This window comes from Thunnus albacares, chromosome 23 (genome assembly GCF_914725855.1).
Source record: "Thunnus albacares chromosome 23, fThuAlb1.1, whole genome shotgun sequence".
Taxonomy (NCBI): domain Eukaryota; kingdom Metazoa; phylum Chordata; class Actinopteri; order Scombriformes; family Scombridae; genus Thunnus; species Thunnus albacares.
In genome coordinates, this window is record NC_058128.1 from 21,011,748 (window position 1) to 21,038,379 (window position 26,632).

Below are 26,632 nucleotides of genomic sequence, written 5' to 3' on the forward strand. Positions count from 1 at the left end.
CAAGTTGAGGTTGCCAGGCAACCGGCAAAGACTCCAGGAAGTCAATGTGCCCGGCCCAGAAATAATGTGGCACATAACCCTTGCAAAATTGAAACTTCTTGTTTTTACACTTTGGTTTTTCTATGTATAAAACAAACAAAGTATAGCATGTTAATTAGTGAGCTTTACTTGTGCGGGTAGGTAGATATTTTTATCTTTGGATAAACTCAGGCTAGTCATTTCCCCCATCTTTCAGTCTTACGGCTAAGCTAAGCTAACCATCTCCTAGCTTTAGCTTCATATTTAACAGACAGACATGAGAGTGGTATCAATCTTCCCATTTAACTCTTTGCAAGAAAGCAAATATGCTTATTTCTCAAAATGTGGAACTACTCCTTTAAACTGTACACCATAAGGTCAGTGTTGGTTTTTGGTGTTCACTTCTTTGCACTAGCACATAGCAAAGGGAAATAAAAGGTTTATAAGAGGAAAAACACTCCCAACATGTCGATTCAAGCTCCAAAAAAACTTTGAGAAAAACTAAGCGATTTGAGACATCAGGCAGTGAGGTTTATGAGAAATGTAGTTTAATTTTGAGAAAAGCTAGAGGCTTTGGATCATCTTAGGTATAATTTGCTTACACCACCTGATTCTGAAGGCCCAACAATTAATAGGCAGATGACAAATTGGTGCACGAAATGCCACATATGCCTGCTGCAAACTGATATAGCAACAGACAGAGACAGAACAATCAGCCCGCGCTCCACACACAAATACAGTACAGTCCCATATATAGTTTCCCCACACACAGAAACACGATTGGACTGTCACAGAAATCAATACTCACTGCACTGCAATTCAGCTACCAGCCATCCACACAAGTTGGCCAATCAAACTCTAGTAATCAATCATGGCACCGTGAGACAAGTCATCATAGAAAACAGCCTCCCTGGGCGACTACCTCCAGGCCATTAGGGAACCTGACTTGTGTTCGCCTTAGTCTCTTCTCTTCACACCAGCTAGATCTTAACAGTTTTCTTTACCACTAAACACTTACCCAGCTCTAGAGTGCCATGTAACACCGCAACCCTGTCAGTTACTTAAGGGCAATCATGTCAAGTGCTGCCAACTCAGAATTGGTTCTTAGGGGACATCGTGTATCGAGCGATGTAGCCCAATGAGATTTTTCAATGAAAAACAGAGTGTTAGCTGCTAGCAATAAGCTGTGAAAAGCACTCCTTTCAAGTACCATGGGGATGTCGCTCTATTACATTATGTACAGTAGTAGCCTCAAACAACGAACAATGTATAGGGGATATTTGCAGCAATAAGTGATGAGGAAAATTAAGCCAGTTCTCTCTTGAAAGAAGCAACACCACAAATTTTGGTGTAGGCAATAACACTGCATCCCAGAAACACTAAATTTGCTGAGAGCACAGCTGTATTGCTCCTAGACTTCCCCCTTTCCCTCAGCAGTGGAATTATATGGGGGGCTTTCTAAACTCATGCATACTGCATGAGTGCTAATTTGCCCATTTTTCTTCTTGAATATTACAAAAGAAACAATGGAAACTCACAGGCAATAGATTGGCATACTTTCTGTTTGCTACAAGGAAGAGGCTGGCTGGAACTTGCTGTCACAGGGTGACAAGATGGCCTCCAATGTAGGCCACTGGGGTCAGAGGTTATTCTCCATCTGCTTTTCCTGACAAGCAACAGCAGGTACAGTACAGAGCACCCTTAACGTGAAGGCAAGGACAGACTGCCCAGAGTGGGGGAAAAAAAGCTATGCTTGCTACACTGCATCTTGTACTGCAATGGAAAAACTAGATTTAAACTGGATCTCATCACAAAACCAAAATTTGTAAACAATGCTTAGGTTTCCAAACCCCTTACTATTCCCAAAAGTATGTAACAAGGTAATGACAAGCTCCTACTACTAGTGCTTGTCAAAAAAAGTATAATAAAAACCATGAAGCACAATCAGGCAGTTGACTATCAAAACTTCCATGAATGACTGACAGACTGTTGGAAATCTATGGAAATACCATGACAACCAATGTGTTCAAGAATTTGAAATTTTCCAAGGGTCTTTTCTGAGGGTCCTTCTATCTCAGTAACCCACCCACCCACTTCCTTGAGGTCATGTTTCCCCAAACAACTTCTAAGTAGACTTAGCTAGGTTGTTACAGACAAAAAAATACCAAATTTAGTACATTATTAAGATATTATATTAGTGGTACATGTGACCATACTCAACAATATTCAAATATAATCATACCATTCAAAAGTGGTGTTATATTTATTAATATTTGGTGTTATATTTATTATTATTTATTGAATGTTAACTGACTTTCAACTAATGACAAAGTTCCCAGCTCCGTACTGTAGCTGCTACAGCTAACGCTAGCTTCCAAGACTAACAGACTGCTTCATAGCTCCAGAACATGGAGGTCCTGCTTCAAAGCTTTAAAAATAAACTTACAACTATGAAGTGATGTGTTTAAAAGTTTAAGTGAAACTCCAACAACTCTCTCCCACAGGTTTTTTGGCGTTCACTCGTCAGTTAGCGAGCTAGCTTGCTAGCTGCTTCTCTGAGATTGACGTCAAGCAATCACCTATATCATCTATCAAGAAAATGACTCACCACTCTGTCGGTCTTATTGAATAACAAGGGAAAAAAAGACGCAGCCCGCTCAACCAATTTATGAAGAGTGATGTTTCTTCCTCAACAAAACTGTCTTTGACCTAGCATAAATATTACAAACACCAGCATGCTATTAACCAGCCAAGAGTTTTCCTTTTGTTTGGCCAACTCACAGAATTAGTGTTGATTAGCTACAGCTGTGCACATTTTCCAGTGACAGTTGTTGTAATAGCTGGTGAAATTAACAGTTGCCACCTATATCTTAAGCGTGTTAAGACATAACTTATGTAGGTTATAGCTGAATTAAAAAATCTGAAAATTGTACTCTTTCAAATTGTGATATAGATGTAAAAACATTCAATTTTTCAGGACTTAAAGTAAAAGAAATAATTCAAACAGAGTCAATCAATTTAATCAATTTCCCTGTCTGTCTTTTTCTCTCTTTTTTCAGCCATTGTGCATTGATTTAAAGATAAACATTGAGGTTTTCAATCTTGATTCTTGACATCCGTTCTGCCATGACATGTGTTTTACATGTGACTAAACAGATGTTTTTACAGATGCATAATTCAATCTGAAGTTTTAAGAGAAACATTCTGGCCACAATTAACCTTTTTACGTTTAATTGCAATTAACATGATTGCTACATGTCTCGCAACAAAGTGTTCTACAGTATGATCATTGTTCCGGCAGTATGTAATAACTTTGTAATTGGATATGTAAAGGAATCTCAGTGCCAGCTATTATCTGTATGGGTACCAGAAACACTTTAGTAGAATTGGATCCAGGTCAAGTGTTTTCCTCTGATGATTAGAACTCACCATCTGATGATCATAAACAGAATACTGTAAGATGCTTTCAGTATCTTTGGCAAACGTGTTCCTGTATTTATTGTTTAAGAGAACATTGATGTTTGCTTCAGTTGTAAAGAATCTTATTGGAAGTGAAATCTCCATATTTATGAGCAGCGCTGTCACAGTTTCATCACAGCCTGGTGCGTTGTATTGGTGATCCCACCTTCAATCTTTACAGCTGGTCGACACTCCCCCTCCCCACCCCCCACCCAGTGGCCTTTCACCAGCACTTGGTATTCAACTGATGTCTGTAACTCTCCATGTGGTCAATAAAGTTTGATTCATGAGGCCTGGGGCGGTAACACACTGCTGCTTTAATTTGAGGAGATGTAAATGATGACCATAGATCCAGCCTGATTTCCTCGGGGAGAGCAGGAGGGCTGGGAGAGAATACGCCATAAATTATCACCTCTATAGGTCGGGGGTCAAACATGAAGAACGTCTTGCCATCACATTAAAATACTATCAGGCCCTAATGACCTTCCTTCCACATAAACCTCATTTTATCAGCCTCAGTGAGAATCACAGCAAATCAAAACACATTAGATATGGCTGATAACACAAATTTATATCTCAAAAAAATCTATGCCAGGTTTAAATCACAACTAAACACTTATTTAAATGTAGAATTATATTTGTACATACATTTGTTATAAGGTGCAGCTTCATTTCTACAACCACTATTAACACATATACAATGCTTTTAAACATTTCTATTATTTTTACAACACAGATAGTGAAAAACCATATTCTCATATCTTCATGGTAGCACTGAGACAATGTCCACTGGATGGCGACAGCTGGAGAGAAACAGAGTACTGGGAATATTCTCAGCGATTAGGACATTTGTAATAGCCTGGTCATAGTTCACTTGGCTCCACAATGGGCCATTAATAATACTTGATAAATCTAATAAAAGCAATAGGGATCCATTGCTACACATTATAGCACTTAGGGGACTACACTGGCGGCTCTGCAGTTCTCTGGGAGAAACCTCAGGGCAGTTAAAACATATTTTCACAAATTCCAAGTGGACGCAAGGGTTTTATTTTTACAGTAATGCACTATCTGAACTTCTAATGTAAGATAGGATGTAATCACATTAAATAAACATACACTACATAACAGCAAAATGCACTGAAAATGAATATAATATCTGAAAATGCACCCAAAGTTCTACACATATGCATCATGGAATAACTGGAAGCTTTATAGAATACCAGTTACTATACTACAGTATATTAACAGCATAGCATAGCAATGGGAACCATATGAGAAAACAAAGAAACCAGATGCTACAGTAAATATAATATAATAATATAATAAGCTGGGGAAGGCAGTTTTCTGGAAAAGGCAAAACAAACAAAAAACAAAAAAAAGCTACCTCCATCCCCTCTCTGCCCTAAGCCCCTCCCACCACACGAGCACAGGCATATGCACACGCTTCATACGCACACGCAACACGTTTTCCTACTGCACTCACACAACAGGAAGTTTGGAGGCCAGGCTAGCAGTGGGATACCCACGGATAGGATGTAACCGGACTGCACGAGAAAAGAGAAAGACGGGAATATCAACAGAGAGCAGAATAAAAAGCAATATGCGATCATCGGACTACTGCCTGTAGTGTGGGGGAAACTGACCATAATCTTATCAACAACGCCAGAGCAAGAGACTTTCAATGGAAGTGAACTCAGCTCCCAGAAGTGAAAAGCAGTGATAGATTTTTACGCATCGCTGCGGCTTCAGGTCGGATACTGAGCCGTCTCTGTGCCCTGGTGCTGCTCATCGGAGTCCAGAGTCCGTGCAGATAGGCACCGAATTAAATGATTGGACGGGCTTATTACAGGCTTGCGACAGCCACAGATACTGGATTTTTTCGTTGTTTTTTTGTCAGAGCATTTGATTTATTGATTGCTGTCTGGATGTAAAGAGATTTCCAACAAATAGAATAAAAAAAATGCTTCTAAAATAAATTGCCTACCCTAGCTTTAGCTATGTGTATGTATAGAATGTGTGTAGGTGTGTACGTGATCCTATAATGCAGGATAAATGCATGATGGGGGTCCTCTACAATACCAACCACTGTCAATCTTCCCAGGCTCTGGACAGTTAGGCTCCAAATGAGAACAATGTACTTTTCAGCTTGCTGCATCAGCCAAACTGAACATCAACATACTGAACTGACTGTTGTGGTCGGTCCACAAAATGCTTCTTCCTGTGATATTACTTTCAGCAGTCCCTCTAAAGCTGGGAAAGGCCATTACATGAAAGGACGGAAACTATTACTAGCCATTAAGAACAGAAACATAACAGCATGCCCGTTTTTAAACCCACAAGATGCAATAATACATAACTGAGTTCCAAAACTATTCTCTTAGTTGGGTTTTACATATTTCCCTTTGTTAACAAAACTCAAGTTCAACACTAGGTGTTCTCTGATGCTCATTGAGCTTTAATGGTGCAGCTCAAGAAGCAATCACACCACTCCCCACAGAATCGAATTAGCAAATAAAGTGCAGAAAAGCTCCTGAAGTTGACTGAGTATAACATTCACACAGCTGAACACCAGCAACACCTTTGATCCATCATCAGCCTCATATTATAGAAATAGAACGAGACTTAAAGAGGAAAATTCAGACTAGTAAGAGGCAGTAGGTGACAGATTGAGAACAGAGGAGAGCGAGAGAGGGGACAGAGAGAGTAATGCAGGTGAGGAAATGTGGAAGGCTTGGGAGCTAAACTGCCAGAGCGTAAAACCCAAGTGACAACAGCAGTCGAGTAACAAAAATTCATCATAAAAGAAACTCCTTGGCAGACTGCTGCAGTTAAAATATATGAAAAGCTAAACGGAAGCGATGCAAATGAAAAATCCTTACCGTGCCCATGAAAATGTCTCCCAGATGATTTTACATACAAAGAATCACTGGAGTGATGGAAGATGGGCTGCAGGTAGCAATATGTTTAATTGGTATTGAGCAACAATCTGCACCAAATGTGACCCTGGCTTTTTTCTGTTGTCATGGTAACCAAGGAGAGAAGGAGGCAGTAAAAGCATGTGTGTATGTGTGTGTGCTGCTGTAGGTATCTTGGCTCTCTTTAACAGGGTAATCACTATTGTGAAGGTGAAGACTGACACGAGAAGCAGCAGCTCATTAGCTTGAGGAATGCATGTTGCACTGTCAATTTAGCACTGTTTGTTTTGTTCCACACACACTTGCCCATGCCTGACATTTTGTTGGCACCTTTCTGTTTATTGTTTTCAAGGATGACACAGTGTCTGGTGGTGACAGCAAAATGAATCAGGAATGATATCAGGACCCTCACAGGTAAAACGCTACCTGCCAAATGCTCCTTATCGCTTGAGATTTTGCCTCTCACACTGGTAGCAATAAAACAAAACAAAGTATTAAAGCGTTTAACAAATGTACCTGTCATATAAAAGGGAAGCTATTGTGAGTTTTTCAGCTGCAGGAAAATTGGCTTATCACCACAGGATTACAAAGAGGGATGCACCAATCTGACTTTTTCAGTCCTGATATCAATACCTGGGCTTTGGGTATTGACTGATACCGAGTACTGATCCAATACAAGTGTTTAATTAGTAAGCTGTATGCCTCACTGTGTGGAAGAGACTGGGATCATTCTTTTATATGAAAGGCAACATCAGGCTGAACTTAAACATTGCTTTCATAACTTTGTAAAACAAAATGTAACAAATAAATACATAGATATACATTTACTGAATTGTTAAATATATGAAAATAATAAATAACTGTGCACCAGCCAACTTGGTAAAAAAATCTTGACAATTAACAGGAACAAAATGTAAACATTAAATCACAATTAAGTCACAAACTAGTGCTAACAAACTTGATAAATTGAATCACTATTCGCACAAGTAGTATAAACAAGTAACTAAAGGTAAAAACAAAACATTCAAAATATGCAGAATAAGCCTAAATTACTGAAATAACTCTGACTTAAAGGACCAGTGTGAGATTTAGTGGCATCTAGTGGTGAGGATGCAGATTGCAACCAACTGAATACCCCTCTCCTCATCCTCCCCTTCCAAGCATGTAAGAGAATCAACAGTGGCCGTGAAACTCGTGAAAAACACGAAAGGCCCTCTAGAGCCAGTGTTTGGTTTGTCTGTTCTGGGCTACTGTGGCGGTGCAACATGGAAGAGGACCCGCTCCCTATGTAGATATAAAGGGCTCATTCTAAGGTAACGAAAACAATTTCAATATTTTCAGCTGATTATATACTAATTAAAACATACTTATGAATATTATATTACATTTCTGCCAAGTTTGTTCTACTAGATGCCACTAAATCTGTTCCTTTAACTGGTAATCTTGCTTTATGAAACACCCTTAAAAAAACACACATTCAGTCCAGATATTAAGTATTTGCACAGTTTTTGTTCTGCTTCAGCGCATTCAATGTGGAATAAAATAATGGAAACTACATTAAAGTGCCAAGTCTCAGCTTTAATATGAGCAGGTTTACAGCAATAAAGAAAGAACTGTAGGGGAGATTAAACCCTTTTTAACACACTGTGCCCAAACTTCTCTCCCTCCATCATGAAGTGATTCCCCTCAGCTCAGACACTCTTTGGTTAACTGTCACAGTGGATGGATGAGTGACAGACAGCTGCAGGGTGAACTGCTCTAAACTTATTTAGTGAAAATCAAGGTATGTTAGTCTGATTATGTGTCAGCCGAACGGAGCAGCTGATTCTCGCCTTTAGCCAGTTCCCTGTTCTATTTAACCCTTTTCATTTACCATGACACTAACAAAAAGAATACAGCTTGGCAGAGGATGGCAGCTACTGCAGGAGTGCCAAGATTGTAATGTACATTTTTAAACACACAATGGCTAGCTGTGGTAGTGTGCTATTCAATAATACTAAAGCATGTTTGCTAGCTATTAAAGAATCTGTAAATTAATATGGCACACAAGCCCATGACAACATAACCACATCAACGAGCGCTTGAGCAACACTTCAACAGCAGCTCGGTGACAATGTAGCTGGCCATGCTTAGCCGCTTTGTAGCTTTGCCACTGGTAGTGTGAACACCACATTACAGATGACACTCCAAGTGATACAAGATGCCAGTTGGCTAATAAATTGAACAGTTGTGGCTTTCTGTGCTTGTCATCAGGTTGGTACTTGTGGTTGTTCCTGGTTTCTTTATATTGTGTCCATCAATTAGTCACGACATTACAAAGGTATCCAAACTAACATTATAATCAGTCTTTTCAAAAATAATTTACAGAATACAATTTACTCTCAAGACTTTTTTGAACTGTAGATGTCCATTAACACAGAATCGAACAGATTTAAAAGTTTCAAAATACAAATATTTCATCTTAACCTATATACAGAAACAGACCGAATCTTAATTTTTCATCTACAAGATCTTTATGCATTCAACCTAGTTTTTCAGAACTCATACTCAACAAAAATAAACATAACTCATTTTAAGACAACCTACAGTTAACTTCAAGTTCCTCTATTAATTTAAATTCATTAAAAAAAAATTAAAGAACAAATGTAATCAACTAAAATCCCCCTCAGACTTGAAGTACCTAAATCCAAAGTGCTTCCATTGTCTCTTTTGTCAACCCTCCTCTCCAGTCTCTTTTCATTAATCTCATTCTCTACCCCAACCCACTCTAACTACAAGAATTTGACATCAGTTTAGAGATGAATAACTTCTCTCTCTCTCTCTGTCTCTGTCTCCCGCCCTTCACCCTCTCCAGGCAGTGTCTGGTCCTCACTCTATCAGTCTCCTCCTCTGTCTAGCTGAGGCACCTCCAGCGTCTCTCTCTCTCTCCTGGCGCTATGTTGTCTCTGCTCTTCCTTCCTGGGCTCATCTGACAGGGAGGATGACACAGAAGGGGAGGGAAAAAAAAAAAAAAAAAAACATGCCTTCCCAGCTCCTCCATTCATCTACATACAAGCTGCATTACCACCCAATTACACTTAGATTACATTAATGTGCTTTCAGCCAGCCAAGCCTCCTCTGCACGCGCCAAACCCGTCGGCACCGTCGGCAGTGCCTATGTGGAGCATTATGGAGGCGCGTAATCTTGTGATATTGTGTCGGGATTAACATCAAATCTCATTATGGCTGTGGTGGATCATGGGAGAGGAGAGGATGAAGGAGGCAAGGTTGGAAGGAGGTGCGGAGGGGGGGAGTTTATGTCTTTTTTTTTTTTTTTTTTGCATTTTAAAGCTGAGTTGGAAGTAAAAAAAAGAGCAAAAGAAGCAGAAGAGAGATGAGATCAGGGCTGTGAAATCTCAATTACACATGATGGCATTTGGGAGGTTGATTTATTTTACACAAGAGTCTGTTGACTAATTTGCCATGTGGGTCTGCTGAACGCACACATGCACACACGTCCTACCTCGCCCCACCACACCAAACCACGTCTACTCTGTTAGCATTCCCCCCCCCCCGCCCCAGCCTGGCATGCTCTCGCTTCATAAACCACTCTTTTATTACCAATAGATCGGTGAAGGTTGTAATTGCCTAAGTGATATACAGCCAGCAACGGGACACGGCTCAATTTCACTCCATTTAAAACGCCGCCACACCAATGTTGTGATGTTGAGGGGAGTGCCTCGCCCTGTTAAATAAAACAGATTGTCAGGCTAAATAATGTGGGCCAAAATCACATTTTGATGCATGCACCCCTATTCCCAGAGTGGTGGATGGATGGATGGTGGATAGGGCTGGTGGGGTAGAGGAGGCACTGTGCAAACACATGCAAGCATGGAGATACACACTGTTAAATCCCTTTCATATGCTCCCCATACGAACACGCTGTAAGCACACACACAGTATGGCAACATTCAAACACACGCACAAAACAAATGCATACACACACATTCCTCCTCCCCCACTGGTGCACTGGGCTGGTTATCGAGCCTCGAGAGCCTCACTAAATCTCACTGAGGCCCCAGCAGAAATAAAGGATAACAGCACAGCGGTGTTACAACCATTGATTGCTGAATGCATCATCTTTTTATATCCACTTCAGGGTGGAGAGTGTTGGGGGAGGGACACCTCAACAGGGAAGGGCGGTGCGCTTGCTGTACATGCATGCAATGTTTGGGGAAAATCTGTTTTTGTAGCGGAAATCAAATTTCACTAACATCACCACGGGTGTTTTCATAGCCCAGCAGCAATAATGAGGTGACCTAAATGAATTCAGTGAAGTGATTGATTGATTTTATTTATGGATTATCAGACACAAGACAAACAAAAATTCAAGGGATAACATGTTAAAGTGAAAACACTTCGTTGCAACATGGTCCCGAGGTGTTAAAACACAAAGAAACATAAAGAAGTACAAGACGTTCAGCATAAAAACTAAACTATACAATCCTGAAATCCAGAAACACATCACCACAATTTAAGAAATAAAAAATAACTCCCACATCAAAAAAGCAAGGAGAGCTAAAGTAACAATGATTTCATTATAAATCTGTTCCCTAACTTCTACAAACACCTCTCATTTTTAAACAGGTGGCGTATTGAGGAGCCTACCCATTGATAATATTGTACATGTGATGCAGCTTCTGTTGTTCTATGCTGAGCTGAATAATATTATTTTGCATCACCTACAGTTTGTTCCTAAGCTTAGCTGTCAAACCACTGTACCAAGCAGAACATGCATAATGGAAATGACACTGTATCGATGATGAAACAAGAAGTTTCTTAACAAGAAACGTTGAAAAGACTTGTTCTGCCAACCAGGAACTTGAGTTCTCTGGCATACTTAGATAATATTTTAGCAGCAATAGATTCAGAGAAGAGTGACTGTTTCAATATTACTCCTAAATATGAGAAAAGCACTCAGATTGAGGTATTCTGGATGGTTCTAGAGCAACACCGACATTTCCAGGCTTCATGTGGCTCCTGAATAAAGACGGCAATGAGAATATCTCTAAGTTATTGTGTATATATATGACTTCTGTGAGTGATTGTGTCATCTGTGTGAATGTTTCTATATACTCTATTACTCATAGTCTACAAGTAAGATGAGTGATTGACTCATAGCCAGAAAATCATGTGATATGTTGGATTTAGCGTGCATTTGTCCTCAGGTGGTCATATCCAATGTATCCCTTTACCATCAATGTCATTTTCACAGATGACACTGGTAAACTGATATACATTGTCTACATGTTAAGAACATATTAATTATGTCTATAAAGATCAGTCGACACCCCTTGTTTCACTTTAAAATAACTTCATAAAAGCAATACTGTATTCTGCCTGTATATTCCTCGAGGAGCCTGTGTGGCTTGATGGATGATTAAGTAGTGCTTAAGTGCCACCGACATGTTGCCTCTGGTGTGAATTTCAAGGAATCAGTGGTATGCTGTTGTCATATATAGAGTACGTGGCTTGTTTTAATATTCGATATTATCATTTTTCTATCTCTCTAAACAATATCTGACAAAACTCTAATGTCCAAACATTGTATCTCCTAGTTATAAATGGTGATGATAAGTTAAATAATCATATTAGCAGTATAAATTGCAGGCATATTCACATTTATATTTAAAGAGTTTGAGTAATAGATGTAAAAACAGTCATTCTGTCATTCTCTCTGTGTAGAGTACTCGGTATACAAAAAAAGAAAAAGGGAACACAGCTGATAATAATTGAGAATATATCAGCCTGGGAAGATTAAGGGATTTCATAACATATTAATCAAAAGCTGTGTTTCCTCTAAAGAGCCTTTGTTAAGGGTTTGGGAAAAAAGACCCTGGCACAGAATTTAATGACGAAATGTGGTTAAGTATTTGTAACAGGGTTCATTTCCAATTCACTAGCAACAACATTAAAGACGCAAATTTCAAATTCATTCATAAATACTATCTCACATCAGCAACAAGTTCCCTATAGAAAACTCCCGAAAATGTCTGAGATATGAGACAGCAGATGTCACTTAGGTACATCTTTTCTGAGAGTGTGAAAATTTGGAAATCAATATATAACTTCACAAAGTCAATGCTAGATACTGAAATTCATTTCAATCCTTGTTTATTTTTAATAAACTCCATGCCAAATCAGACTTTAGATAATATAAATGTAGAATACTTATCAACATTACTTACTTTGTGTTGCACAGACAAGACTGCTCCAACTTTTTCTTGATCACATATCTTAGTTTCTTCCCTTAGTGAAGTTGTCATTGGAAAACAAAAATTATGGACAAACTTTCTATGATTCTTGGTCACCTTTTATCCTGTATTTGGAAAATCCAAAAAAGAGTAGATGCTCTGTTATAAAAAAAATATAGATTGGACTGTTCTTAAAGACATAATTTTGGCTTAATCAAGAGGTTGGGGGGATACACAAGAAATTTAAGGACTGAGAAGCCAGCAAAACAATGTCCTGCAGCAGAAGCTTCAGGACCTCAGGCGGAAAATATACAATCAAGATGGACTCAAAGAGAAATACAAGTCTGACGAAGAAGACAGACAAAACATGGTCCGAGACAATTACAATCTCAAGCAAGAAACTGTGGGTATACACAATAAACTTAAGGACCACGAAGCATTGGAGCATGAATATAGGCTGATAGAAACAGAGAACAAAACATTGAGCCAGCAAAACAATGTCCTGCAGCAGAAAGTCCAGGACCTCCTCTACAAAATCAACAATCACGATCGACTCAAAGAGAAATTTAAAATAAAGCAGGAGTAAAACCAAGCCTTAAGCAAACACCTTCTCCACCTGCAACAAGAAGTTCAGCAGTTGACTGAGAAACTTAAGGATGAAGGTTAAATGAGGGCTCTATATCAGATGTTGGAAAAAAACTCTTGGCCTGACAAGTTTTATGCCATGAAAGCCACTTGCCACAAGAGGGACGCCCTTATGCCAGAACACCAGGTACTTCACAATAAGCTCACTTAAGACATTTTAGGCAGCAAGTATAATTAAATCCCATCAGCTCAGGAGGCCCTTAGCCAGGAGAATTCTGATCTCTGCAACTACATTCAGGAGCTACAAAAAGAGCTTCAGAATTTTAAAGATGTGGATACAAAGCTGTCAAAGCGGAGGAAGAGGCAATGTGTCAAGAAAGGGGTGCCCTGAGACAAACAATTCCAGAACTGTACCACAAGATCAAAAATGAGTATGTGAGGAACGGTGTGCAACAACACATTGAGGAGATGGAGAACCAGGGGTCCCACTACTCAGCCAGAGAGGACTCTTGACTGACCGGCGAGGTTCTAGGGGTGACAACAAGTGTGCTAGAAGTGCGGCTGCAAAGAAGTGTGCAAACTAAACAGCATCTGAGTTGATGAGAGGAACACTGGGGTTGCATTGTAACTTAACTATAAGAAAGTCAGGCCTCGAACTCTCTTATAGTGAAGCCTCTTCCTGCCTCTCGATCCCTGCCTAGTCCTTCATGCATTTTTATGGTTTTACTCTGGGGGACTCTGGGAGTTTTTTCCCATAAAACTAAATACTTGCTAACAAATAAACATACTCAAATCATGTTGTTTTTTTGCTGTAAGTGATGTAGATCTGCAAACATTTCACTCAAATGAAAGTAGTGCTACTTAAATCTATTCATGTAAGAGAGCGCTTTTATAGAAAATACAACATGTCAGTTGAAGGTAAAGAACATAAAAACAAAACTCACAAATTAGAGTAAGAATATTATGGGCCATTAACATGTTTTGACTTTGCTGATCCCTTGATTTTTCCTCTAGTGCCACAAGCAGGTCCACATTTCTGATTTTGGGTGAAATCTCTCCACAACTACTGGATGGTGTGAAATCTGGTGCACACCCCCATCCGTCTGGGGGTGTGGTGCACACCCTCAGGCAGATCCAGTCTATATAACACAGCTTGCTATCCAGTTTAGACCCTGACCTGTCTGGTGCACATGTAGACACTGACAGAAAGCACAGAATGCCCTCTGGTGTGTCACACTCCAGCCAGTCCTCTTTGGAGGGAGGGGTGAGGTGTGGTGATGGAGGAGAGGCAGGAGAGGACCCTTCAAGTCTCCAGTATTCCATTAGCCAGTCTGTGATGTACAGCCACCACCTGGATTCACACACACACACACACACACACACACACAGATGGGAAGCCAGTTTCCCCTTTGCATCCCGACACCCTCCCCCATCCCACTGCCTCTCCTCTTCATCCTCCTTCACACACCTCACACCCTCTGTCAGTCACCATCCATCACACAAGACCTCCACAGATGGGCCTACGAATAACACACACATACACAAACCCGAGTCACTCCCACAGCAACGCACACAAACGTAGTCACCAACAACACACAAAGGCTCTAGACTCTCTCTCACTCCTACACACGCTCACAAGGTTGGCCATACCCTGGCATACACACACTCCCGACAGCTCTCAGCTTAACACTCTCTCTCTCTGTCTTTCTCACTCGTACACACACTCCACCCTACTTTCACACACACACACACACACACACACCCTCCACCCCACAAACTCTTTCATCTGTGCCTCTAAGCGGCTCAGAAACCAAAAACCCTCCACGGCTGAGGGGAAACCCAATTAGGACACAATTAGCGCCATCAGATCTACCTGAGAGACGGCGCCTCGCACTCATGCTTGCAAAACAAAGCGACATACGGGACTGGGCGGTGGTGGTGATGGTGGTGGTGCTGCTGGTGGTGGTGGTGGTGGCGGTGGGGGGGGGTTTGTGGATGAAAACCACCTCTCGCTCACTTCCCGCTGTCTTTAAAGGCGGCTGGTAATTTCCACACGTTTCTGATCAATGTAGAAAAAAAAGAGTAGCGCTAATGAGCCTCGTTCCTTTAACAAGAAACACCGGCACTACCAGCCGGATCGGTCTAATTGAAGAAAGGAGGCGGAAAGGATCGAAAACATAAAACTCTGAAAAAGTTGGTTACAAAGAAAACACGTCAAGCCTGTTGTTTCTCTCCGTGCTAATCAACAAGTTAGCCAGACTCACCAAAGATTGAAGCGGTAACGGGGGAATCAAACACATGGCTCACCTTTAAATTTCCAGCACACACCAGTTTAAAGAAGGATTCCACTTTGATATTCCACTGAGGATCCAGCTCTTAATTTTGTGAATGCTGATCCATCCAGCGCTCCGTACGTCACGTATCCAAAAAGCCTGCAGTTAACTCTAATGTCCTCTCCCTCCTGTAGCCTGAGGAAAGCCTCCTCCGGTGCCTCTGTGTGTGTGAGAGAGGAGATGTAGTAGTAGTAGTAGTGGTAGGAGTAGTAGAAGAACGAGGTGGGATGGATAGAGAGACTGGGGGGTCGGGGGTGGGGGAGCTGGCAGCTCACATCATGAGAGAAGTAGTAATCTGCGCATCGGTGTGCTCTCAGCGAGGGAATCGAGCCACCAGAGAAGAAGTAGAAGATGATGAAGAAGAAAAGGAGGAGGAGAGAGGCATGAAGGCAGGCAGCGGTGAATGAGTGGAGGATGCAAGCTCCCTCCCCTCACACTGCTGAGTCTCTCTCTCTCTCTCTCTCTCTCTCTCTCTCCTACACACACACACAGTCATGCATACACTCCTACCCCCCGCCCTGCTACAGATTGCATTGCACTGATGAAATTTTAATGGTTCTTTTAGGAAGAATAATGAACATGCTAGTCCCTGGAGTTGGGTGTATGTGTATGTAAGGGAGGGGGGTTTCTACACTACGCACACCTACAGAGGCATGCAACAAACGTGTACGCGTGTGTTTTTTCTCCCGATTCTTGTTCTCTCTTTTACACACGTTCACCAGAGCATACTCCCACACACACACACACAACACAATCCTGCACAGATTCACTTCCACACTCTCCCTTTCTTCATTTGCACACATACACAGAAACACACACAGACATACACATGCCATGCAGACTTACACTCAACAACATCAAACGCTGCTACTGACAGACACACACACACACACACACACACACTCCCACCCGTCGCACGGGGGAAGACGGGGTGGGGGAGTAGACAGAGAGATCCAACCCATCCTCAAAATGCTCTCTTGGTGCACACTCGAATCCACACACACACACACACACACACATACAGAGAGACACAGGAGCGCACACAGGGACACATAAGAACACACCCCAGTGAAGTGGAACAAAGAGTGCAGAGGCAGCATGTGGAGGCACCAGTAGGACACCATGATGGGAGGAGAGGAGTGAAGTGTGCCAGATAACACAGCATCTTCAAACTACCTCCAGTCTACTACATTATAGTAGTGTAACAGAGTAAAAATAAACAAAACCAATCAATAAAAACAAGATTAAGAAAAAAATAGCAATTCAAATCCTATTTACGCCTCATTTATCACGGCTAATCAAAATTTTATATTTTAAGAAAAATGACTTAAAACACATTTTAATAGGACATTAAAGCAGCAAAATTAACACTAGAGAGAAAATACCAAATTCAATTCTTGCCAACTTCAATTAGTTTCTTGTTCATATAAATGGTCACAAATGGCCATGAATTAAGGTTTATTCAGCAACACAAATAAATCATTAGGAAATATAGGCCTGCTTTACCACTTCTCACAAATATTATGGATGTGGACAGCATTGGCAAGAATGTTGACATGTTGTCTATTAGTCTGTGTCGTGCAGTACAAGACCTTTCTGTTATTTTGAGAGTGACAGCAGCACCGTGCTTGTTACAAATATATAATGAATGATAACTGTCACTGTCTTTGATTTGTCCAAAGAGCGATCAGGAAACTATCACGTTTTTCTAAATAAGATCATCAAATCAAACAAACTTAAAGTCTGAAAAAACAGTCTTAGATATTATCAATAAAGAGTTAAAACACTGTAAAACTCAGTTATTCAGCTTCTTCAAGACTGTGTGGGTGTGGTTTGATCACATTTGTTTGAAGTGGTAGTACTGGTTAGCTTATTAAGTAGTACCTGTCCTATGACGATAAAATCTGTTCAAAACAGATTCCACTAAAATGGAAGCAACACCTTTCACATCATAATATAATAAATCCAGCTTTCTTCTAGTTCTGCAGTATCTTATTGAAAGACGCAGCATGTTTCTGCAAACAATCAATGTGCCACACCTTCACTGTAGACCTCTCACCACTGCAGACAGCAACAAAGCAAAAAAGTAGATTTCAACTTAAGGTTTTTAAAACCATAATTCATCTCTCCATGCACAATCAAGTTAAGAGACCTCCTACAATACACTGTGGAAAGCAGCATTTGAAACAGCAACTTTTTGTGGTGAAAACAATTAATTCCAGTGGAATCACTGCAATTATTCATTCATGGGGCTGAAATAAGTTCAACTTCAGTGAACTTTGATCCATGAAATTTGTACTTTTAACCAATAGTGAGCTGTCTTGACAGTGCTGACCTTTGCAGAAAGATGGCTGAGAAAATGGAGGATGCTATTGTAGCTTTTTGGCTGCACCAACCAGTTTTATTTGACATCCTCTGCTGGAGAATAAACTGCTCCACAACAGAGGTTTGCAGACACTTAGGAGACAGGAGTTGATGGTAAAAATACATCTTTTGAACAAATGGTGTGAACTTATTATTCCGTTAGCAACTGAGCTAACAGACTTGTTAACCGCAAGCTTATTAGTGTGGAGCTTATTTTCCCCTCAATGAAGCTGTTTTTATGCCTCCGCACCAGTGACAGCCATGGCCAGAGTCATCCATCCGTCCGTCCCATTCTCATGAACGTGATATCTCAGGAACACCTTGAAGGAATTTCTTCAGATTTGGCACAAACATCCACTTGGACTCAAGAATGAACTGATTAGATTTTGGTTGCCAAAGGTCAAGGTCACTATGACCTCACAAAACTCGTTTTTGGCCATAACTCATAAGAATTCATATGCCAATTATGACAAAGTTTCACACAAATGTCTAATAGGATAAAATGATGAAGTGATGACATTTTATGTCCAAAATGTCAAAGGTCAATTTCACTGTGACATGATATTTTCGGGCCATTATTCAACACCATAACTCAGGAACAGAAGCGGAGATTGTGACCATATTTCACATTCGGTCAGATACTTAATTGGTGACACTAATCTTGGGTGTCCACCTTGAAACTGTGGTGATTGTTTAGACCTTCTGTGCTGCCAGGATGAAGACGTGTGTGAAGCATCCATGTTTTAGAATTTGAAGCTTCTTTGCTGCAACATCCATATCTGAAGCTTTGTCTACTGTCATGGCTTCAACTTTGTGTTCTAACAGAATCAGCTTTATTGGCCAACACATACAGAGAAAATACACTGAATACTCTTATTAAATTCCTTCAAAGTCTTCACTACAAATATTATATAACTCTGGACAGCCATGGATGTAAACTGCAGCTTGACTGGTTGGCAGAGGTATACAACTGCGAGGCGGTATTTGAATAAAATTTTGAAAGTGAGTGAAGGGCAGTGAATGACCCAGGACAGACAATAAAAACAACTTTGCAGAACTATTGTTAGTGACTAGTACAAGCATTTCCCGGCTGCCTAACATGGTAGTCAAACAAATTTATTTTCGCTTCGCCTGGGGTCTACTTGCATCTTGGCACTGACTTTTTATGTAACCGTGCTGTGTGAAAAATTCAATTCACACATGAACTTATGCACACTTGTGCCTGAGAACCTCCTGGCATATTATGGGACACAGAGTCAAGGCACAAAATCAAGTAAATACAAGTGAGATAGATAACGGATGACAGGGAACTTACTCTCATGGAATCTCCTTCACTGTTCCTCAGCTGGCCACATATCAGCATTCATCACAGCAGACAGCCGTGTTAAAGAGATCCTAAAAAGAGACAAAATAGGATTTGTTACACTTTAACATGTTTGGCAGCTCAGTGACACAAATGTTATAATCATCGTTGTTTGGTTACAGTTGAGTTTTTTCTTCAACTTGAAAGTTTTTTGTCCAGTCTCTTTCTCATCATCTCTTATCCTGGATAGAAAAAAAACACACAGAGTGGCTACCGGGGAACAGTGGTCTGAATTCCTCATACATGGACAGCTTAAGATGTCTTATCCTGCAGATCCTAGAAGTGATTTGTTCAGCCACATCCACTTTCATGCTGACTACCTCCTGCAGCTCACAGCCACCCCCCCAGAAAATACCAACGGAACTGTAACATGTTGTGACCGAAAGTTTACCCGATACAGCAGGACATTAAAGTAACTTTGAGCATAAAAAAACTGTTTTGTGGAAAGTTTCTGCCATGTGAAAAAAAAAAAACACAATAAACTCTGAGTCAACTCTCTTTGGCTGTAGAAATTGTGCTCATCCCTCATATTCCCCACCAAGGTAGAGCATCCTACCTCTGTACCTTTCCCGAAAAAATCAATTACCTGTGAGGATTATACAGCTCTATTCCCCAAAAACAGTGGGGGGTGGAGGAGGGGAGGGGAGGGGGGAATCATAATTTAAATCTCCAATTCTCAAGCCACTTTCTTTCTCTTCCATCACAGTAATTCCCAAGAGCCAAACCAAGTTTACACACAATGTCAGGGAGACAAACTGTTCAGAATGCGCCTCTTGGTCTCACAGACACGCAGAGCCACTTTAAAGTTGTCGTTTTTTTTTTTTTTCATGAAACAACACTTGAGAATCAAGGAGAAAACAAGCCAGTCGAAGCTGTTTGAGGTCTGTCAATAATGATGGGAATACCAGGGAGAGAAGGCTTAAAAGGCACTTAAGAGCCAAGCAGGGGTTTGATGGGAAGAGTCGTGATGTGTGACATGCGAGTCGTCCTCTATCCTGGGATACAAAAACAACAGCTTACAAGGTTAAAGCCGTCTGGAGACTAGATATGTCTCACCGGAAGAGCTTCGTTCCGAGATTTACGGTATTTGAAAAAGAAACGACACCTACTCATGCACATGCTATAGCACAGTATTAAAAATAAGATGATACATTAAAGGCTGGGGGAAAGTTAGGCAGAGGATTGATGGGAACGTTCATGATGTGGGGATGCAAAAACAAAAACAGTCGCTAAAAAAGGTGACGGCTGTCTAGACGGCTGCGTTAACGGATGCTTGGCTCCAATGTCAGAAAGTATCGCATTCAAGAAATATGTTGCCACAAAATCAAAGCAAACATTGTGAAAGTTATCATGCAAATTGGGTCATTTCTTGCGTTAAACAATTTGCTGTTTGGCAGCCGACTGAGAAACTAAACTAAATGTTCACTGTGCTCTTTAAAAAGTTATTTTCATAGCATACTGAAATGAATAGCCTCCTAGAAGCTGGGAAATAAATCTAAAAACTAATGGTATGCTTTAAAAATGATTGGCATTGATGCAAAGTGTGTGCAAGTTAATGAGCTTTAAAATGCAAAATCACATAAATGGTTCCTTTTAAAAAATAGTGATTCATTTCTTGACAGGAACAGCTACCAGCGGCTACCTCACAACATCCCTGACGGACAACGTTTGATTGGTGAGAAAAAAGCCAAATCCAATTAAAAGGTTGTTGCTGGGAGTGACCTTTTCCTTCATTATCCCCCGGCTTCCTGCTTTAGTGGCCATGATGGAGGACATTTGAAGAGAAGCCAAATTGAAAACGGTCATGGGTGAGTTGAGGTGTGTGTTAAAAGATAAGAGTTTCCATAACTGAAAGAAATATGTGGGGTCCTTACTGCAGGGCGGTTAATGACATTAGCAGCTGAGCACCTCTTTCTCTCTCACTCTGTCTCTCTCACTCTCTCTCTGGATGCTCAGGTGCAGTTTGGTTTTATACAACCACATTTATGAGAGATCGTAATGGGTGGGTGCAGCTCAAAACAAACGGGAGGCCAATTAAATGTAAGGGCTTCCCGGGCAAGCCGCCAATATGAGGGCCAACGACTCGTTTTGTATACAGCTCTCACCAGATCAACACTGGACGTTGTTTCCTGAGTGCAAAAAAGGGCTAATTTTCCATTTCAGTTCATCTGATTTTGCAATTGGGGTGGGTGATCAGGAAAAGCATACTCTATTAAGGTATATGTCATTTTATAATTTGATATTGATATACCATAATATAATAAAAATATAATAAAGGGATAATCGATAGAAGCTACTCCAGCAAATCAAGATGCTTCATTACAATGATGCAAAAATCATTCAAAATTGATTTCCAACAAACCCACAATAGCCTAATACACTCGTTATGTTAAAGGGATAACAAGCACGCTATAAACAGTATGGTAAAATCTGTGAGAGCTGACAAATTTCATAATATAATATTAATATATTGTGGTATTTTAAAAACCAAATTAGCTAATTGATAACAAAAAAGATCAATAATCTAATGTGTAAACTACACTAGGCTAATCAATTTTATATTTATAATAAATAAAAGGACAATCTAAATGTGAAAGAAATCACTCGCAGAGACAAACCCACAAAGAATTATCACACTTAATGCTAACTGAGCTAAAAAAAACAAACCCTAATTTTAACGAACCTTACCTCAGAACAATTAATAGAACAAGAAATCTGACAAGCAAAGCAACCACACATTACAATAATAGCATTTAACCAACACCAGAACAAGTGTAAAAAGGCTTAAAAATCCTGCTCTACAAACTTTTCCCTATGAAACTTTATTTCTGTGAGTGAAGCCATGGTGCCCCATATGGCTAGGGCATAAAACAGGTAGCATAATAACTCCAGGCAATTTAACACAGCATCCTAGATAAACAGAGTACAGTATACTGCCTGGAAAACGACAGATACTGGCATCTTCACAGCTTTCCATTAACACTCATTTAGGTGTAAAAGCTGCCGAGGACAGATTTCATCCTCCAACAATCGCCAGGTTAACGTCGGTAATAGATTTCACAGATGAAACAGATGCCATGCAAACCTGAATGTGCGTGCCAGTGTGTGTGCTTTTGTGATTTAGTATACAAACACACACACACCACAGGCTTGTCACAGGGATCTCTCTGGAGTATGGGAGGATTGAAACAAGAGCAACTCGAGAAATGACAAAAGAATCCTTTGAAATTAGGCGTTTATCCGTTCAATCTGACATGAAATTGCACCCACTGTTTTATTCACAACACGTTTTTCTTCTTTTAAGAAAGACACGCACATTGTTTATTAATTTATGTCACAAGTGTTTGATCCTCAACAATATACAACATGTATACCCTCAATAACTGAAGGTCTTCTGTCTTTGTCATCTTCATAATGACAGTACAAAATGCCCTCTTGGGAGTTATCGCTGCAGAACATAGGGCCCAAGAGAAAGTCATCACCCGCCTCTGTCCATTCATCCTTTTTGAATGAGAACATGGCCGGGACATGACTAACCTCTGGCGTTGTTAATTAACCGCCATTAACATGCTTCACCCGGGCTCCAGCTGTTTCTGGGCAAGCATGAACATCCAGAAAGGCTCTCTGGGGGAGCTGGAGCTGAGACCAGCAGCCTCTCTCAACATCCTGGCTGCATGAACGCATCTCTTCTGTGTCATTGATAGAACTCAAGGCTCAGGGCAGAATTGAAATTTCATTTTTTTAAATTCTCATTTGTTAGTGTATCAGGTGTATACTCACTTTTTCTACTAACTTTCCAGATCAAGAATGATCCCAACATGCAAATCTTCAAATTCAATTCCACACTCTTGCATCCTGACTTTCCTGTGAAGGAAATCAGGGATTCACGGCTCTGCTGCCATAATGAAGACAGGCTCCTGACGGGCGGAATGGCAACCAAGCACATTAATAACCACATCATGTAGAGATGGCTCGCATGATGAAGGCCAGCCACCCTGATAATGGGAAGACATGAGCAGCAAGCCAGGAGGGAGAGATTGACGACTAAGCCCGAACCCCACCCCCCAAAACACCCCCTCCCAACCCACTGCCCCCCTTCCCATCACCCCTCATTTCTCCCTGTTGTACTGTTACATCTCATTTTCTCTCGATCCATCTTGGTGACATTGGTGAGCATACGCTCAGGTCGAGGTCAGGGGCGCGTGTTAGAATTAGCGTCTTGAGGACGATGGATTATCCCTCCCAGTGTCAACAGTGTGGGGGCTGAGGGTTGCTTAGCAGGTTACTGACTCACTTAGAGGGGCCCTACTGAACAATCAAGTATGTTGAGTTTTGGCTAAATCTACAATATACAATAATATTTTTTAACATTAACAAAGAATTCTGTCTGAGACCTTGTTTGTTGAGGCCAAAATCACCATGTTGGTCTGAAACTGTTTTTTCAGTGAAGGGTTTTGGATTCTTATTTTGTGACATGAGTGTGGGCATAGATTAGTTTTGGTTGGACAGTTGGTAGTAGTTGGTTGGTTGGTCAAGGTGAACGCAGTGTAGACACATTCTGAAGGACAATGGCAGGAGAGCTGCTAATAGCCTCTATGTCTTCCTGCAAGGAAGGTTTGAGATAAGATACTGCAAACCTCCCACAGAAAGGCCCCAGCTGTCTCTGGTGAGGTTTAAACCTGGGACCCTTCTTGCTTTGAGGCAGCACCGCTAACTATTAAGGGTCTATGCTAGCCGTGGATCTAAACAAAAAATATATATATAAGCAAAGCAGACAAGATCTGTTCAGACATTGAGCTTTTTTTGCTGCTTAATGCTGATTGATTGTGTTCACCATCTGCTTTTCTACAGTTGCGGCGGTGTTACAGATGTCTGTTACTGCACCATCACGGTAGATGCCATTTTGAAAGTAGGCAGCCTGTCAAGACAAGTGTGAAGTGTTAGTGATGTGTGTGAAGTGGTTATTTAATGGGAACAAAGATGGCGGTGAAAATAGACTTTGCTGACTGCAGATAAAAATTTGCATGCTGTAGCTTTACCATACCATTCTTTACAATAATGACTTATCCCACCATCCCCAAACAGTGCATCAGTGATTCTATTGGCCAATAGCGCAAACTAGCACTGTCAAAGTTGAACCGAAATGAACTCTGGCCTGCGGGAGCCACCTGGAAATCATACTGAAACTGCAAATACTTTTGCTTGAATTCCTCAGTCGCACAGGCTTCAATTGAAGTGAATGGAAGACAGAGCGATTACTCACGGGACAGAAATGAAATTTGACATTCCTTCAGTCCAGGTAATGCCTCACAAAATGGTTCTCCTGACAAAGGAATACCTGAAATCAATCAAATCGGTTCAATTTTGCAGCATTTGAACAGGATCTACTTCACTCAAGGGGCTCATCTCATTTGAATTGCAGGAGACAGAGTTGTCGACAGTGTTGAGTTTAGTTTTCGATCCTGTTGCTGAGCTACAGTATATTTGAAAATCAAACCACTGACTCTGCATAATACATGGCCCTTAAAGCACATTTACACCTGTGCCTGGCAACGAAGTGACTGCTCAGGGTTGCGGCTGTTTGTAGATGCAGTGTGAGCTGGAGCTGCTAGGCGACGGAGTTGGAATGGTTTCTCCTATGTGCCTCTGTGTTGAAGATGGACCAAAATAGGATTAAAGAGGAAAGGATGAAGAACCACAAGAATGCAAAGAAATGGGATTCACAGATACTGCCCAATGAGGTAAATGGGGTGATTTGTCTTCTCTGATTCTTTTCAAACATAATAGCATAATAGAGCAAAATGTGGGATGTGATTCATGGGGGAAGGGGGCTGTTCAGTAACTGAGGGCCACTAGAACATAATAAATGGTTGACTGGCCAGTGTGTGAGCAACAGGAAGACCAATTCCCAAAGAGACCTGCAGTCTATACCTCCACTCTCCAAAGTCCTTGATGCCACCATTATGCAGGGGGAATATTGGCAAGTATCCCTATGCATAAATGCATACACATGAGGTAAATTGGCTCCCTTGGTGAGCAATTGTTCAGTGGAATGCAAGGATGACGCGACACTGAAGCAGAGGAAATCATATTACTTGTGTTGATTTCTTTCATCCTGGTGTAAAACATTAGCAAAGACATTAAATTATGACCCAGATTATGCACTCCCTTTAGTTAATGAAGAGGAAAATGGGAAACTGCCTGTGCGTTGAAGAGATCGTTTTTACAGTTAAGTGGTAATGAAAGCTGGGTTGGGTTACAGAGTTCCTTTGCTGAATGCATCAGAACGCAATTGGGGGGTGGTGTCAGGTGGGGGGGAAGCAATTTCCTGTAAGACCAAATTAAGCCATGTATATGAAAACCTGCAGCAGAAGCCTTTAACGACAGGGCGGAATGAAACTGCTAGTTAATTAGCCCGCTATTGGAACATGGAATACAGTCAGAAAAGACAAAATGTTGACGAAAAAACAATTACACACGACCTCTCATACACATAATACAGACAGGCCTTTTCGATTTCTCCCCTGGAGTCACAGGGAAACAACAATAAATAAGACAAGCTAATAAAAGCTACATCAAGAGGATTAGCGCTATTATGAATAATTTAAGACACAGCTTAAATACCTTCTGGAGGAGGGGATCTTATTGGCCTCTCTCTGAGCTGTTCAAGCTTCTGTGGCTCTTCTGCAGAACAAACAGCATCATTAAACCTTAATTTACTTATGTGTATTTGCTAAGTCACTGTGATTCAATAGCGTCTAGGGTCTGATTTTGACCTCTGGCCTTAAATTACCCTCTATTTAGGCATGTCTTGAAATCAACCTGTTTTGTAAGCTTGTGATTTGCTCGCTTGCTTGTAATAAAACAATTTCAAATCAATATTTCAATATTTCAATATTATCCATTTCAATTTAGGCCCCAAAGCCCTTTGACAACCTCAATCATCAACACAGAGAGCCACTTGTTTTGGGAGACTGTGCAGCATTACCATGTTGGCTATCACTCAAGACACCTCAGCCAATCAATAGAGGGCAGCCAGGCAGTGTGGAGGCTGTATGATATCTTTCATGACAACCAGGCTGGACAGGGGAAAATTAGATGGAGGCTCCTCCTTGTCTTTAAAGTGAACTCTTTAAGGGGCAGTCCACCAATTTAAAAAATGAAGGAATTGGCTGTATGATATCTTGTTTTTCATGTTTTTAATTTTTCAAATGAATTGAGTGACTTGAGTGATGGCCAATGTGGTAATGCTGCACAATTTCCCAAAACAAGTGGTACCATAATTTGGACGCAATTCCGTTACGATTTTCAAGGAGGAATTTCACTACAAAAATGGATAACTGGCTACCTATAACTCCT

At 40.8% G+C, this 26,632-nt stretch overlaps 1 protein-coding gene across 6 annotated transcripts in view; it reads right to left on the bottom strand.

The window, feature by feature from the left end:
- nav3 (neuron navigator 3) overlaps positions 1 to 26,632 on the bottom strand; it is a 420,345-nt gene that overhangs the window by 315,689 nt on the left and 78,024 nt on the right. For 3 of the 6 annotated variants that reach the window (XM_044342742.1, XM_044342740.1, XM_044342745.1), the window contains 2 exons: positions 25,898 to 25,957; positions 19,226 to 19,305 (listed from right to left, as the gene is read on the bottom strand). The gene's annotated coding sequence lies outside the window, so the exon portion shown is untranslated. Of the gene's footprint in view, positions 1 to 2,626; positions 2,808 to 19,225; positions 19,306 to 25,897; positions 25,958 to 26,632 lie in introns of those variants that run through there. The other 3 variants (XM_044342743.1, XM_044342741.1, XM_044342746.1) reach the window with 2 other exon arrangements.